At 37.8% G+C, this 16269-nt stretch overlaps 1 protein-coding gene across 9 annotated transcripts in view; it reads right to left on the bottom strand.

Moving 5' to 3' along the window:
* LOC110955016 (teneurin-3) overlaps positions 1-16269 on the bottom strand; it is a 753086-nt gene that overhangs the window by 361415 nt on the left and 375402 nt on the right. For 8 of the 9 annotated variants that reach the window (XM_051945604.1, XM_051945607.1, XM_051945608.1 and 5 more), the window contains exon 1: positions 12943-13723. The exons of the other annotated variant lie outside the window; for it this stretch is intronic. The gene's annotated coding sequence lies outside the window, so the exon portion shown is untranslated. Of the gene's footprint in view, positions 1-12942; positions 13724-16269 lie in introns of those variants that run through there. 9 annotated transcript variants of the gene reach the window in all.

Here is a 16269-nt window from a genome sequence, read left to right as displayed (position 1 = left end):
TGAAGGCTCATTCAAATGAGGTTGAAGTTGTTGGCATTTTGGTTAAAACTGGGTTTTAGATTTCATTCCAAGAACAGATCATAGCCTGCGGATGAATGTGTTGTCAATCACAGCTGTCAGTCAGCAGTTACACGACAACTACCAAAGATTTCTATAAGCCCTAAAATCTTATTAATGGAGCAATAGTTTCCAAAGTGAGCACCAGCACACTTATTATTTAACAAATGAGACCACAGTGACTTGTAAAAGAAAAATAATTTTGATTTAGTATTTCTAGTCAGTCATCTGGTGCCAGGAGCCAGTCTGCTGATGGCATTGTACTTTGAGGTACATCATACTGTATTCTGTTGTGAGCACTGGTGGTTGCCACTGAGAATTGTGGTAGTAAATGACTCTACTGTTACTCTGATTAACAACAAACAAAATATCTAATAATATAACAATCATGAATCGGCTGTTCAAATCCAATACCCTCCAACCAGTACATATCTTTGTCTGTATAAAAAATGGATGTTTGCTGTGGTAAAAGCAGAAACACTGGGTAATCGGTATGAATTTAACATTAAATTCAGATATTAGTTTAGTTAGAGTGATTCTTACAGTAACTATTGTCCATATATCCATAGTGCTGTATGAAAGTCTTCTCCAAACAAAGATATGGGCACCATGTCTGTGCGGCCAAGAGGTCTAGCTTCGCGGCTACTTTTAGTTATTTTTTAGTTATTATTTTAAAGAGCATACTTGTTGAATTACCTCAACTTACCCTACTAAAAGTGACTTTTAAAACAAGATGCAAACAACAAGGGTCTAATGAAAGAAGCTCATGCCAAAACAGCCCTTCTTGTCACTTTCTGCCATGCTCCAGCTTTCTGCTGTCTTCTGCCACTGGGGGGCTCTAACCTTTGCTGTACCCACCAGCTCTCTGAGTGCAGGTCAGCATGAGCCCACTGCTGCGGTCAGGACGCAATTGACCTGCCATCTGGAACTCCCACAAGGGATTGTCATCCATTTTTCTACACCACCAACATCCATATAAAACAGCTGAAAACAAAAGGCTACACTCCATCCAAATGGCACAGAATATCACCCTGATAATACAAGATCATTTGCCAATAAACCAGGGAGCGCACACAAAGACAAGTTATCCTGCCTGTAGTTCCATCTGTTAGCCACAATCTGTCTACAAATGGGTTCCCTCAAAACATATTGAGCAGGTTGAGTGCAAGTGCCTTTCTCTTTAGAGCCCTTTTAACAAAATTGCTGTTCATACATACATATTTCAACAGTGACACATTTTATTTGTTCTTCAGGCTCATCATTTGCATGATGCTGAAGTTCCATGTCTCCTAGCTTTAAAGCTCATATCTGAGCAGTTTATATCACTGTGCCAAAAAATGTGTAAGACATATTTTAACGCTTAGAATCCAGAGCGTAGCGGCTCATGTCAAAGAAATCAGCAGACTCTTTGTATCGTCTATGGTAATGCTCTCACAGGCCTTCGTCAAAGACACATTTAGTCCTTGCTTTAGTCTGGTTTCAGCAATTGGAATAGAGCTTAGTCAGGTTGAAATCAGGGATGGATGCTGCCTGCTCAACGGGGAACTGCGTGCCATGTGACTCTACATCCTGGAGTACATTATTGCAGTGTGGTTGTAAAGGTTGAATATCATTTCTAGAAATGAAGCTAACTGTTGATTTTTACAAGCAAACTATCATTGATATATCTCTTTGATTTCTATTACTCTCATGACTATTATCTTAAATTGCATATGTTCACTTATACTGGCAGTCAACTCTCAATTAATCTCTGAGCCTCATAAAAGCCCAGGTTGAAAAGACACATGACTGCAGAAGAAACAGATGCCACACTAGCAACAATTTCAGTGGAGGCAGCCGCTTTTCTACAACAGGAATGATATCCCACCTACAGAGAGATGGCAGAAATAAAGACTACCGTTAAAATGAAAAATAATGAACGAATAAAAACAAATGTGCCTTCAATTAATTTCAACAAGTTATTGCAGAAACAGATTTTTTTCTTTTCTTTTTCTTATTTCACTGCATTCACTGCGGTAAGGAATGCTGGCAGTGTCATAAAGCTAAAGTTAAAGCTAAACCTAAAGCTAACCCAGGACCTTCTAACAGTGAAGCAACAGAGCAAGCCACTGTTTTACCAAGCTGCCCCACAATTGCATGGTATCACAAAATGAAAATCAATGAAAATCCACATCACTCAGTCAATCCCATGTCCAACTCTGGGTGAAACAAGGTTCACCTGATGCACAATGATCAGTTCAGATAAATCACAGACACAGGCCATGGTCCTGGTGTGAGCAGACAGTCAGGTAATACGGCACAATATATTGCTACAACTCAACAATGGCAAAAACCTAATTGAAATGACCAATGTTCCTACCAGGATAAGCATCTGATATCATTGCGGCCCGCAAATAACTCCCTCTGCTATACTATTAAAATGAAATAATGTCATTAAAAATAAAGTGGATCTGAGCATATTTATTAACAATTCTGATCATTTGGTGAGTCATAATTATTGCAGGAGAGAAATTCCTTTCATAACTTCAGGCCAATTGTGAATTACAAAGTGCAAGGGAAAATAGGTATCACTCTATTTTCCATATATTGGCAGGAGGTTATAGCGATCAAACTTCCAACCTTGTGTTTAGAACACAACCTGCTTTATATATGCATAGAACCTCTAAATGTCCAGTAATCAAAAAATGAATGAATGAATGAGTGAATTAATAGCTGAATGAATGAATGCATACTAAACAATAAATAAATAATTTGTGGAATTACTTGAGACATTAATATATTAAGAACATTATTATGAAATATATCATTATTTTCACTTTCAAATAAATTTTGTTTTATGGTTGAAAGCTCTGTATAATTTCATAAATGATTTGTTTTCATTATTATTTCATTGTTTTTGTTTTCAGTCTATTCAAAAGTGCTGACATTGTTGCTAAAACAACTAACATGAGGTAGCTGACTAAATATAGTACCAGTTTGCTATGGTGACAGATCACAGAAGAAATTCACTGAAAGTCTTCGAATGAGAGCATTTTAAAATAACATATATATATATATATATATATATATATATATATATATATATATATATGTGGGTTAACTGGGTTCTCTGTCCACGCTGCAATCTGAGCTAATTTGGCAGCTCTGAAACGATGTTAGGCTTAAATACTGTGGTGGTCAAGCTAATTGAGTTCAATTATTTATTTATTTTTAGTTTCACTTTTTTAAAATGGTTTTTGTAGGCTATGGCCACTGTGTTTTTATTCAGCCTTAACAGTTGTGGCTGACACGGCCAACTATTGGTTAAGATAATTATTTAAAAATTGTCTTAATGATTTCAATTATTTTACAACTATTTCATTTACTGATATTTTTATTTGTTTATTATTAAAATTATTTATTTCAGTGTTTGTGTTTCCATTTAAATTTAAATTTTTGATTTGTGCAGTAGGTGAATTTTCTTAGTTTCTTAGTTAAATTCAATTGAATTTTATTTCTATAGCGCAGCATCTTAACAAATGTCATCTCAAGGTACTTGTAAGGTAAGGTCAAGATCTCAAAGTATAATTCTCCCTTGAGCAGCACTATACATCAGTGACCCTTTTCACAAGAATAAACCTCTGACTTTAACCAAACTCAGGATGGACATCTGTCTGAACTGACTGGTTAACTGAACAAATTATTTATACAGCATACAGCTCCACAGTCAAGGACAGACAGTACCATGGTGTGACTAATCACATCAGTGGAGCAGCAAGAAAACCATGAATGCAAAACGTGAGTGCAGAGGTTAAGGTGATTAATGTCAGAGATATCGTGGCCTCTGCTACATCCATTTTGCATTTAAAAATTAATATTCATTCTGATTAATAACACGATTCACTCACTTGACTAACTGAGCTGACAGCATGGTGCAAGTTGATGGCATGGAAGACTTTATACAATATGGTATAGTACAATACTCACTATACATACGAGTGTTTAAGCCTGGCAGAGCACCGGTCAGTCTGCTTTTATTGTAATCAACCAGCCAATTAATGTGCTGAAATACCATGCACTTCACTACAGCTGCGTATGTAAAGGTGTGTGCAATGTAGCCTGCCAGACAGCAGAAGACACTTTCAGTGTAGGCTGACAGTGACCTTTAAAAAAGCTTTTTTTTAAATATTTTTTTTAATTTTCTACAATTCTGTGATGTATTGATCCATAGTCGGTGCACTGCCGACAGTAGATGATGGTCGGCATGCTCCCAGTTTCAACAGTAGACAGGAGTACCGGACAAACTTAAGGAATGTACGTCCACTAATATGGACAGGATCAGCAGAAAATGTATTTCTGCCACCTTAAAAAGGTCCAGCAAAAATTAACAATATCAGTTTAAGATTATTGTCAAGGCTTTACTTTAACATTACATCACCCTTTCAAACAGAAAACTGAAACACACTGACTAGATTCCTTTGCCAAAATAAATAACTTCACTTCACAGATGTGGGAGTTGCTACCAGTGGCTTGATGGGTGGGTTTATTTTCTTGTTTGGTATTTTAGCATGATATTTTGAATTAAAACTACACAAAAATCACACAATGGCACAAAAATAACAAAATTAAACAAACAAACAAAAAAATAACTTTATGCTTCAAATGAAATAGAGTGTTTATGCTTGGTCTTTTCTTAGGTGGATAAAATGAACATTTCTGCTGGCCCACTTCCACAGTACTTCATTGCTTGGCTTCCATGTTGGTTCTTCCATCAGCCTCTACAAACGGGAATTATAGGTAAAACATTTTTAAATAATAATAACAATAATAATAACAATAATAATTCTTATTCTTATTATTCTTCATCTTCTTCTTCTTATTATTATTATTATTATTTATTTTTAATTATTCCACAATAGGGAATAAATAATCAAAAAATTACATTTTATTTCCCCTTGCTGGGCAAAATGCCAGCACCAGAAGAAGTGGGGAAAATGTGGCAAATTAGTGCATTTGTGTGAACTAACACAATTTTCTGAAGAGACTAACTTTGTAATAACTAAATCACACAGCTGTCCATATTGTCTTGTTCTCAGCAACACTCACGGCTTCTACACACAAACACAATTCAGCGCAGTGTGTGACACTGGACATGTGAGGTGAAGCGCTGCCGTCCTTTAGCTCCACTGCTTAAATTTCAATTAATATTGTTTATGCAAGTGGGTGCTTTGGAAGACGATATATGATGGAAAAGGAACAAAAAAAGAGTAACTGCCAGCGTGTATTGGGGATGATTTTTTTTTAAATGTTGTATCAAACAGCTTCACCGTGCTGGTGCAAGTTAAGGCTGCCTCTGGTTGAATTCACAAGAATAAATCCCTTACAAATGCTAATGCTACTTTGGTCCAGTGAATGTGTTTATAAGAGGTCAAGGAAGTATGGGAAAGCAAATGTCAACTCTCTTCGAGTATTGGCATTCAAGGAGTTTAGCTTTACAGAATGAGGAAACAACCAGCTTTAATTCCTCTTTCACATTCTGCAGCCTTTAAACATTTCTGAAATATGACATATTCACTGGTTACTTTTTAGTTTCCAGCCCAGAATTGCCAGATTACTCAATCCTATGCATTTGGTGCTGGTGATCTTAAACTAGTGATATTCATGGCCTCTAAGACATCTTCTAAGTCTTGCCATAAATCAAACATGAAAAAGGGGAACTTAAAAAACGTGAAAATGTTTAAAGTTAAAGTATTCACGGTCTACATACCACACCGGCAAGTAGGTAAGTAGATCAAAACGCTGCGTTCATTTACCAGAAATGCATCAGCAATGCAAGTTTTGTGAATATAATAAATGAATACAAGTATTACAGAGATATTTGGGGCTTACTTCAGACAAAAAGTGAACAGCCATACTGGAATTTCACAGGAAGTTATATCATGAGCCAAAATTCTGCGTATGATGCAGTCAATCTATTTAAAGAGTTTGTTCTCGTTACTGGATTGTTAGAACAGCACTAAGGATGACTAAAGGAATTACCCTGAAGACAGATGCCAACTGAACATCAGCAATGGCAAATGAAAAGAAACATTTAAAAACATGTAGATCTCCTGAAGGAGGAAATCAGAACAAGTGTTGTGTCACATTTAAGCCGAAATCTTACTGACAACGCATTAAAAATAACACAAACATCTAAATAAAAACATGTGATTTATTAAAATGTCCTATGTCACTGGGTCAACAAGACTGGCTTTTAATTAACTACAGAGGAATTTACTCATTTTAGAATCTCTAAATCAATGTCGACTACAGCCATGAACCATCTTTGTCTCATCAGGAGAGGAAAATGTAAAATGAATCTCATTCCACCTTTGCAAACGTAAACACCAGAAAATGAAACCCTTTTCAGTATTTCAAAAGTTAGTAGTCATGGGCAAAGGCAGGGTACACCCAGGACACATAAACACAGACAATCAAGCACTCACATTGACACCTACGGACAATTTAGAATCACTAATTAACCTCAGCATGTTTTTGGACTGTGTTAGGAAGCTGGAGCACCCGGTGAGAAGCCATGCAGACACGGAGGGAGCATGCAAGTTCCACACAGTCAAATGCAAGGCCCAGGCGACAGCGCTAATTACCAAGACACCATGCTACCCTATGTATGTATGTATGTACTTATGTACGTATGTATTTTTGTTTGTCAAGGTACTTTGTGCTATCGTCAAAAAGAAACACTACAGAATTTCCCTCTAGGAATTATTAAATAATTTCTCTGAACCGTTGGGGCATGGACATTGGACTTCTGGGCGTTTCCTGTGGTATCTAGCACCAGGACATTGGCAGCATATATTTTTGGGTAATGACAATGGTTTTCTTATTCATGTTCCTCAAGGTGTTCAGGGCAGGTTTAGCGGTGTAGCAGGGTGGGAGGCCATTGCTGTTAGAAGCACTGTTGCCATGAGGTGTGGGCTTGATCTGAAACCATGTTTGGATGGATGGTACATGTCTAACTAACATCCATATGAATGTCAGGCTGCAACGTGTCTCAGCAGAACATTTATACTGTACCAAGATAAATAATGCTCCGTCACTTTTCCACGGTTTCAATGTTGTGGCTAGTTGTTCTAAACTCAAAGTCAAACTTTATTTGTATAGCACTTTTCATGCAAGAACAACACAAAGTGCTTCACAAGCAATTAAAAACAAAGAAGACAAAAAATAAATACAATTAAAAATAGAAATAAAAATAAAAAAACCCCAACTCTCCCACCCTCCCCACATATAGACAGCCATTCACATGCACATATCACATATTTTCATATTCTATGTATGTTCTAGATAACCAATGATATATGATCGACTGCTGCAATATTGTCAGAAGCAACCTGTAACAATATTATAGCCAGTTATATATCATTGCCAACTGCAGACAGTAAATCAAGACTATAACAAACACACACACACAAAAATAGATACACAAAGAAAAATAAGCCAATTTTCTAGAAAAATGAATTACTTTCATTGCATTATTGATATGTAGCAAAATGTGTGCAGCTTTGTCAATTCCTCTAAAAGATGGAAAGTCATCAGCAGTACTGCGCAAAACTAGAAAAGCACTCAGACTGTAATTTTAAAGAAAGGGACCCCGATTTGCAACTATTTTAATGGATACTTCCTCTGCCCATGCTTTACCTTTTCACTGAATTTCATGGCTGTTTTTGCATCTTGCGTTCACACAGCAATAAAACATATTACCGCTACCATCAAAACTCCACCTCCTTGGTGAATGTAAATATTCTTTTAACAGACAGGCTTGGTAAGACTAGCAACTCTCCTGCCACATGTTTATTCCATTCTGGATGTCCCTGTACCAGGATCAAGCCATATCTGCAATATATTCAAATTGCAAACTCATTTTTTTGAAGGTTGCCAAACAAGGCAAAGGGGGTACTATAATTTAAATGTATGTGGCATTGCTGTGCTTCATTTTTGTTGCATCAGATTATGTAAGGTCACAGCCAAGAATTTTAAGAACCCCCTCAATAACAATAGAATCTCTGATTCATTGTTATGAAGTTGTTATTTATTTAGGAGATTTTCAAGTGTGATCAGGATAAGGAGATTTATCTGTGAGCTCTAGACTGTTCATTTAGGCCTTACAGTTTTGCAGCTTTTACAAACAAAATTGAAAGATGGTTCAATATGAAATTTTCCAAAAGAATTGCTTGGGGCTTAAAGGCTTAATTTGTTAATTCAAAGCTACAGCGTGAGTTTCTCTTTTCTTTTCATTTTTTATAGCAATAAATGTGACAAAGAAGAAGACAGAAGACAAGAGATGAAAATGAACAATGCTAGATATGTGACAAAAAAAGCACTTCTTCTGGAAGATGACAAATTAATAAAATTATTACTATTCTTTTGTATTTCACATTCTACAGATATGCAATATACTGGAGCTTCTGGAACAGACTGGGGATGTATCCACTGGTCCAAAGGCAGTAGGCTGTAAGGCAGTAAGGGTCGCTGCTGATCGCAGGCTATATCATGGAAAAACCACCCACAAAATACATGTTTTTTGAAATGGTGTAACACTGCTAAGAAAACTCCAATGAAGCTGAAATATATTGTTTCAACAAAAAGTTCAGTGAAGAGGAGACACAAACAAACACATACACTCACGCACGCACGCACACACACACACACAGACACATGCACGCACGCACGCACACACACACACATACGCGCGCGTGCACGCGCATGTGTGTGTGTGTGTGTGTGTGTGTGTGTGTGTGTGTGCGTGTGCGCGCGCACGCACACACACACACACACACAGACTCTGCTGTTGGACAAAGGGTCCATTTATGAAGCTCCAGGTAGCTTTCATCAGCTGGATCTTCAGGCTGAGCACTCCCTGGACAATACACACACACACAAACACACACACACACACACTCATATTGCATACAAATCTTCGGTTTGAGGGCTCTCATGGTAATTATTGAAAATGTGCACACAGTGGCACACACAACAGCCAACAAGGTGCATACACAAACCGAAATACCCACATGAGCAAAGACACACAGCTGAACCTACATGCAAACCTTATGCACACAATGTTCAAATTGTTTCTCAGTGGTGACATATCCAAACTAAAACAAGGGCAAATTCACTGTATATCTGCCTACACAGTCATATTCATTAAATAAACACATTCATTTACAACACACTAATACAAAGGAGTTCCATAACAAATTAGTACTCATCCAGCACTCAATACACACACACACCTACACACACACACACACACACACACACACACACACACACACACACACGTACTGAGATACATATAAATATTAAGCTAAGTTTCTTTATATTGAATTTGACAGTTCTCACAATAATACCGCCTTCATCTTTTTGTTTTTATTTTAGATGTGTATATATGGATCAGTCAATTTTTAATGCAGTTTGCTCATTTCTTTAATACTGAGTTTGTTTCCCACATGAGTCATAGAAGTGCCCTGTGGTCTATCAACCCACTCTAAATACATGGCAGTGTTGCACTTTAGTACTAAAGTGTCCACAGACAGTATCTGTCTGTTGCCAGAAAACCATTAAGGCATTCCAGACCTGATTGAGTTATCCGCAATGATTTTTAATGACCAGAACAGCTGAAATCGTTGGATCACTAACAAACAACATTGCAAAATTACAAAATACTAAACATAAATATTTTGTCCTCTAAGATTACATGTAATGTGTTGAGTCTCTTGATCTGACATTTTTCTTGTTGTTTTTATTATCATGTTTACGGTCATGTACAGGTTTTACTGATTTTGCAATTAACGAGTCAACCACTTCAACCTTAAAAAAATCTAAAATAAATTTACTCCACTAGAAGATATACGCTGACACACATGGTAGAAAAGAAAAGACTCATTACGTGTGTCTGTAGCTGAAAAGGTAAGCTGAACTGAATTGTAAAAGAAGAAAAAAAAGACAAAGAATTGATTGTGGTACCCAATTGTTTTAAATGTGTGTGTTTGACTACTACTGGGAAGCTCTAGCATGAAGCGCTTTAAACCAAGATGAATCATCCTAATACATAGATTATTTTAAAAAATGTTGATTTTACCACTACTTCAGCTACAAACAAAAAAATAACCACTTGCAATAATTTCACAAATTTCCTCAAGTCCAACAACTACCTAAACATCTGCACATGTTTCAAGTGAAATTGTGTGAGAACAGAATAACTAAAAAGGTAAAACTGGCCAAGATGTTCACTCAGATGTGTTATCTATTGAGTTGTACAGCTGTGCAAGTTTATTTTGTACTGCAGGAAACTATACCAATACAGATAGCCAGATAAAAGGCAAGAGAAAAGCTCTAAAAAAAAAACTAAACTAAAGCTGAAATTCTCCTTTTAAGAGTTGCTGACCAAATTTCATTCTGCATTTCTGCTGAGTTACTATTCCAGTAACACAAATGATCCTCGCATGTGAACAGAAATAGCTCTCAGAAAATAGTTTTTTTATTTACAATAATTCTGTCTCATATACAAAAAAGACAAACTCGTATGTGCTGTGTACTGTGTTTAGAATTGTGCACACTGCATCAATACATCCCTCATAATTCATTTCAGATTTTTCTTCAGCCTGTTTTTTACAACTAATGACTATTCTACGTGTTCCAAACCGATTACATGTGTAGCAGACTTGTCAAGTTTGTATCTTTAAAGCATCCATATATGAAAAAAGTTCTACACACATACACACAATTACATACACACATGTACACACATACACAGAGAGAGAGAGAGAGAGAGAGAGAGAGTTAGAGCTAAACATTGTATGCGATGCAGTCCCAGATTAAAGTTTCGCGAACACATTCCATATTAATTCTAATGCAACATATTTGTATGTGCATTGCATTTTGTTCTCCAGAATAAAACTTCTTCTTCTGTAAAAGCAGACTGATTCTGCCACTTCAGTCTTTTTCGCATGAACATGAAACGATGCTGATGAATTCTATACACAACTAAACAGACTGAGTGGCCCAGTTTCTTCACTAATCAGTACCATTTTATCACTACTCACAATGGTCAATACAAAGCTACAGTTTTGAACTTTAAATGATAAAAAACAGAAAACATTCTTGGACCATTTTACTAAAGGTGACAAATAACACACCTTTGTAGCCACGTTAGTGCCGTACAGTACTGACAAAGAGCTTCCATTCCACAACAAGAATGCTGCAATTTTGCTGCAATTTCTAAAAAGTTGCAACTCATAGAGTAGTTGAAATAAAATTTAACTTGAATGTCTTGTCTGATTTATCCCAAAGCACAATAGCTGAAAGGGACAAAGATTTTGTAAAGCTCTGTCCTTAAGTGCAACAAAGACACATAGGACATGCGCTCTGAATTTTAAAACCCACAGGGAAGAGGGGTAGACAAGACAAACTCAGTTCACTGAAATACAAGGCCATCGCTGCAGTTGAGTTCACAGGGAAAATAAAATTGAGCACAAATGTAAAGATTACAATGTACACAACATTTTACATGAGAATAACTGAAAATATAATGGCATCTATGTAGGTTAACTTCCCATACAGCAGGACAAGAAAAAAATGCAAGCGACAGGGAAGATGAGAGGAGGGGAGACAAAGCCACCGTGTGTCTTCCTTCTAGTTTACCCTTCACTACAAAGTGAATTCCTGTGGTTATACTGTTTCATACCAGTCCTGTAATACCTTTACCTTTCACTTACACACACATACACACACCTTCCCACCCTCACAGGCGAAGGAAACTGGTCTCAGCATTGAGTCCTTAAGATTTACCACAAAATGAAAGCAGTGTGGAGTCTTATCTTTACCAGTACATAGTAGTTGAACTGGTCCAACTGTAAAAATCCATCATAAGATATGCCAATGTTCTTTTCAAAGTATGTTCAAGAACACTGAGGAGGATCAGTTTAATTTCTAAAAATATTCCAATGTCAGACTGCAGTCTATTATAGCATCTGTCACCTCTAAAATTCCCAATAAAATCATTAGTGACTATGCTTCTACGACAGTCTGTAATGTAGTGAGATTTGGTTTATAACAAACTGTCTTATAAACTGGGAAGTTACACATGTGAAAATATTTGAGAAAGCCTTAAATAACCAAACATCAGATTTTCATTATTTCTAAACAGTTTTTCAGGGCAAAAATGACTTCAGGATTCCTCTTTACTTTTCAGTCTTTTTTTCTTTTTCTTTATCTATCCAACTCTGAAACCAAACCGTTCTCATCTTATCCGAGATTTACATTCGCTTGAGGAAATCGTCTTAATTTGCCTACCGTTTGATGAGACTGTCTGAAAATCGCTCTCTCCGTTTTGCAACTACAACATGTAACGACCTTAAATAACCTACATAAGAACGCTGTGTTCTTCATTCATAAAAGAGCACACTCAATCAAATCTGGTTTCACGAAAACGGTGCAACGCAAACCAAATTCGCCATTCGGCATGTTTAAAACGCAAAGCACATTTAAATTAAATTAACTTTTCGAAGAGTTCCTGCCGGCTCATCGGCTCTTCACAAGACGGTGGGAATAACAAGCGAACCAATTAGAAAAGTCACAATTCTACACGTGGTGTTTCTTGTTTTCTATTGTTCCCGAACTGAGGAACGGCAGAGGATATGTTTAATACCGACGAGTCTTGTGTGACATGTACTGAGAAGCCACGCAGTAATGACCAGCATTCTATAATGGAAATAATCTGTGGTGGAAGTTAACCTTAGACTACTCCCAACACAGACAACACTTGAGTTCAAATAAACGCTTTCTGTTCTGGCCTCTGTGTTTTCCTCTTTGTGTCATGTGCAGTGTTTGCCGGGGCTGTCCTACCTGCTCGTCCTCGTGTGAGGGGGTCCTCCTCTCCTATAGTTTACAACCGCAGCCGCTTGTTTACTTCGTAACTTCGACTTTTCCCCCACAAAGAAGAACAACAAAAAATCAAAACAAAACATAAAACTTCTTCCGTTTGTTCAGTTTATTGATTTATATTTTTATGGTTAAAGTAACAACAAAAACTTCAGTAAGAAAACCGCAATTGCGGCAGCGTCCTTCTCACTATTGTACTTTACGAAACCGTTAGTTTTCTCGGAGCTTTTCCTGCCGGTCTTCTCTCTCGGTGTTTCTAATTTCACTAAAACGCAGCATGGAGGCTCGCAGTCCAAAGATGTGTGCGGCTGTCAGAGCAACGCACGTGAAGGAGCGAAGTGTCGGTGATGAAAACAGGTGGAACAAACGGCGAACCCTCCCCGTCTACTGCCGGTAAACTAAGCAGGAGTTCATTAAAGCCCGCTGTGTTTCTTTCTCTCCCTCCGAAGTGTCTTTTTGTTGTCGGTAAGGAGTCACCCAGGTGGTGAAACACCTTTACCCCTTTGCTCTCTCCTCTCTCCTCGCGCTGTCCCGGCTGGCCGGCTCAAGAGGCAGCGACAGTAAAAACGGCTTGTGCAGATCAGAAAAGAGAAAAGAGACAGAGAGAGAAAAAGAAAGAGTGGGGAAGAGAGAGAGAGCTCCCGAGAAACGGAGAAACAAGACTGTCCTCTGTTGCTGCTGCCCTCCGCCAGTGAGCGCCGGCGCGAGCTCATCTCCTCCCGGTAAAAGATGATGATACGCCAAGCGAGGCAGAAACGGAATGCTGGGGAACCCCTGCTGCGTCCAATCCTGACGTCTCTACCGGTGTGCCGGCGTCTGCGAGTGCGCGAGTCACTCGTGTGTGTGTGTGTGTGTGTGTGTGTGTGTGTGTGTGTGTGTGTGTGTGTGTGTGTGTGTGTGTGTGTGTGTGTGTGTGTGTGTGTGTGTGTGTGTGTGTAAGATGGATGTAGTGGGGTGGGAGTAGGAGGGGGCGCGCGGGTCAGCCGTGACTTTCAACTGGATGCCCCGACTGTGACAGGTGACGGCAGAGGGGTGAGAGCAGCGGGGGCACATGGTAAGACACTCGGTTAATGAGGTGGTGCTTTTTCCGCTTTCAGTCAGACAGACTACGAGTCAAAAATAAGATTGAATAAAAGTGATACACCGTCTGAGGGCGAGACAGAGCTTGCTGCTATACACTCACATGCCTGGGCCTAATAAATAAAAAAAAAATAGAGTAAATGTAGTTGAATAGACACTATGTATTAGCCATGGCAAGGACTGAGAAAAATGAATCGATGGAATGCTACTCTAGGAGGAGAGTGACTCCAGCAGACTGCAGGTATAGCCCAACATCTGAGGTCTCTGATGGATGAATGCACTCGTAGGAACAGCGAAGATACTGTGCACAACCTTCCAACTCCCGTCGATTTTTATAGATATAGACAGTACTACTGCTTTAAAATGTACTGCTCTGTAAAACACACGCGAGACAGACGCCCCTGGAGCTGTTTGTGGGTCAAGTCAACATGACACAAGTCAACAACACAGGGATAAGGGTAAATGCAGTTGCTATAATACATGTATATTATCATAATACATGCATATATAAACTAAAAATAGTAATATTGAAAATAATCATAATACAGCTGAGCTTTTGATTCTAATAATGATTGTATGCTTTGATTCAGAAATTGTTGCAAAGCACATCATGTTGTATAACACACACACACACACACACACACACACACATATTATGCACTAATTATTATTTTCAGCAATTTCAGACTTCGACACACACTGTGACATACACACTAGTGAGATAGCAATCAGAAACATTGTAAAGGTGTCCATATCTGAAGGTGAACATTGTATTTATGTTGCTTTGATTTTGTAAGCTAAGGTCACCATTGTGAGTAAAACAATATAACTCATCTTCCAGTAATTTCACAATTATTGTCAGTGTCAGCTGAAGCACTGAAACCCTGAGTTATTACTATATTTTAAATGCATTGAAAAGCATCCCTGTTAACAAAGGCTGGTTGCCTCGACTCAGAGAAGGTAGAATCTTAAAAGGCTTAACAGAAACAGGATTTGATAGGTTATGCTTTAAGTGACTGCTTTAAAATGCATAGGACCATTGTAACAACCTTGTTACTGTAAACTGTTCATCTGGTGAAAAATTGCGCTTGATATTTTCTTAGTATACGTACTGTAAGAGCGTCTCAGTTGGAGTTTGCAAAGTGGACTCAGAACAAAACCTTTAAATTACAGGAAACAACAGGACACAAATGGTGTGTAATTTACGATGCATTCAAGTGTTACTTTTGTGCCATTACCATTGGACTGGTTTGCTGGCCATAACAAAAGGAGAAACGTGCAAGGTTTTTAAAGGAAACAGCAGGAAAGCAAACGGCAAGGTGCAGAAGACAGCGCTGTCAGGGGTATATGAACAGGCATTTGTTCAGTGACCACTGTAAGGCGTGTGATTAGTACAAAAACACATAAACAAAACTAAAAATACAAAGCCTGGTGCATTATGAAGCAAGCACATTGACATCTGGGCCAATAGGTCTACATGTAAATAGAGCCAGGACTTCATAGTCAATTTGAGATTTTTGCACCAAATTAGGCTATTTATTTCAACAACTGATAATAATGATCATTCTCATGACACAAACACACACATACATACATACACACACACACACACACACACACACATATATATATATAGCTGATACTAGTTGTTGATATTTTTTTCTTCAATATTCCATCTGTGACCCGGAAATATTTTAATCTATACTATAATTCTTCAGCTTGTTTTTAGGTGGTAAATTATAGCATTGTTTTAAATAGTTCAATGATTCCAATACATTTGCTCACACTAAAACAAGGTGGACAAATGTTAGACACTTTTCAGTATTATCCAGCACAACCAAACTACAACTTCCACATATTCTATAGATTAGATTCATACACAACACTATTGTAGAAGCCCAACGGCAAGCTGAATAATTTATGTGGTTGTTGGTGCATGGCTATTGTATTGGATTGAAGAACATCTTCCAAATACAGTTGTTTTTAGTCCTGTGTAATTTTAAAATCTTGTTTTTTTTTATTTTCTTAAAAATGTTTGGGGTGTTGAGGGGGGACACTGGCATTTGTTGGTAAAAAAAAAAAGAGAAACTGTTTGGTCTTGCAATTGTGGTAATTACATAGAACTGATGTAGTGGCAGAGAGAGGCATGCAGTTGTCTGCACATTCATGGACCTGAAACAAGCTCACTGACATGCGCACCGTACTGAGTGG

The sequence above is a fragment of the Acanthochromis polyacanthus genome, chromosome 3 (genome assembly GCF_021347895.1).
Source record: "Acanthochromis polyacanthus isolate Apoly-LR-REF ecotype Palm Island chromosome 3, KAUST_Apoly_ChrSc, whole genome shotgun sequence".
In the NCBI taxonomy this organism is placed as follows: domain Eukaryota; kingdom Metazoa; phylum Chordata; class Actinopteri; family Pomacentridae; genus Acanthochromis; species Acanthochromis polyacanthus.
The sequence above is the reverse complement of the archived record's forward strand: the minus strand, read 5'-3'. Positions and strand labels throughout refer to the sequence as shown.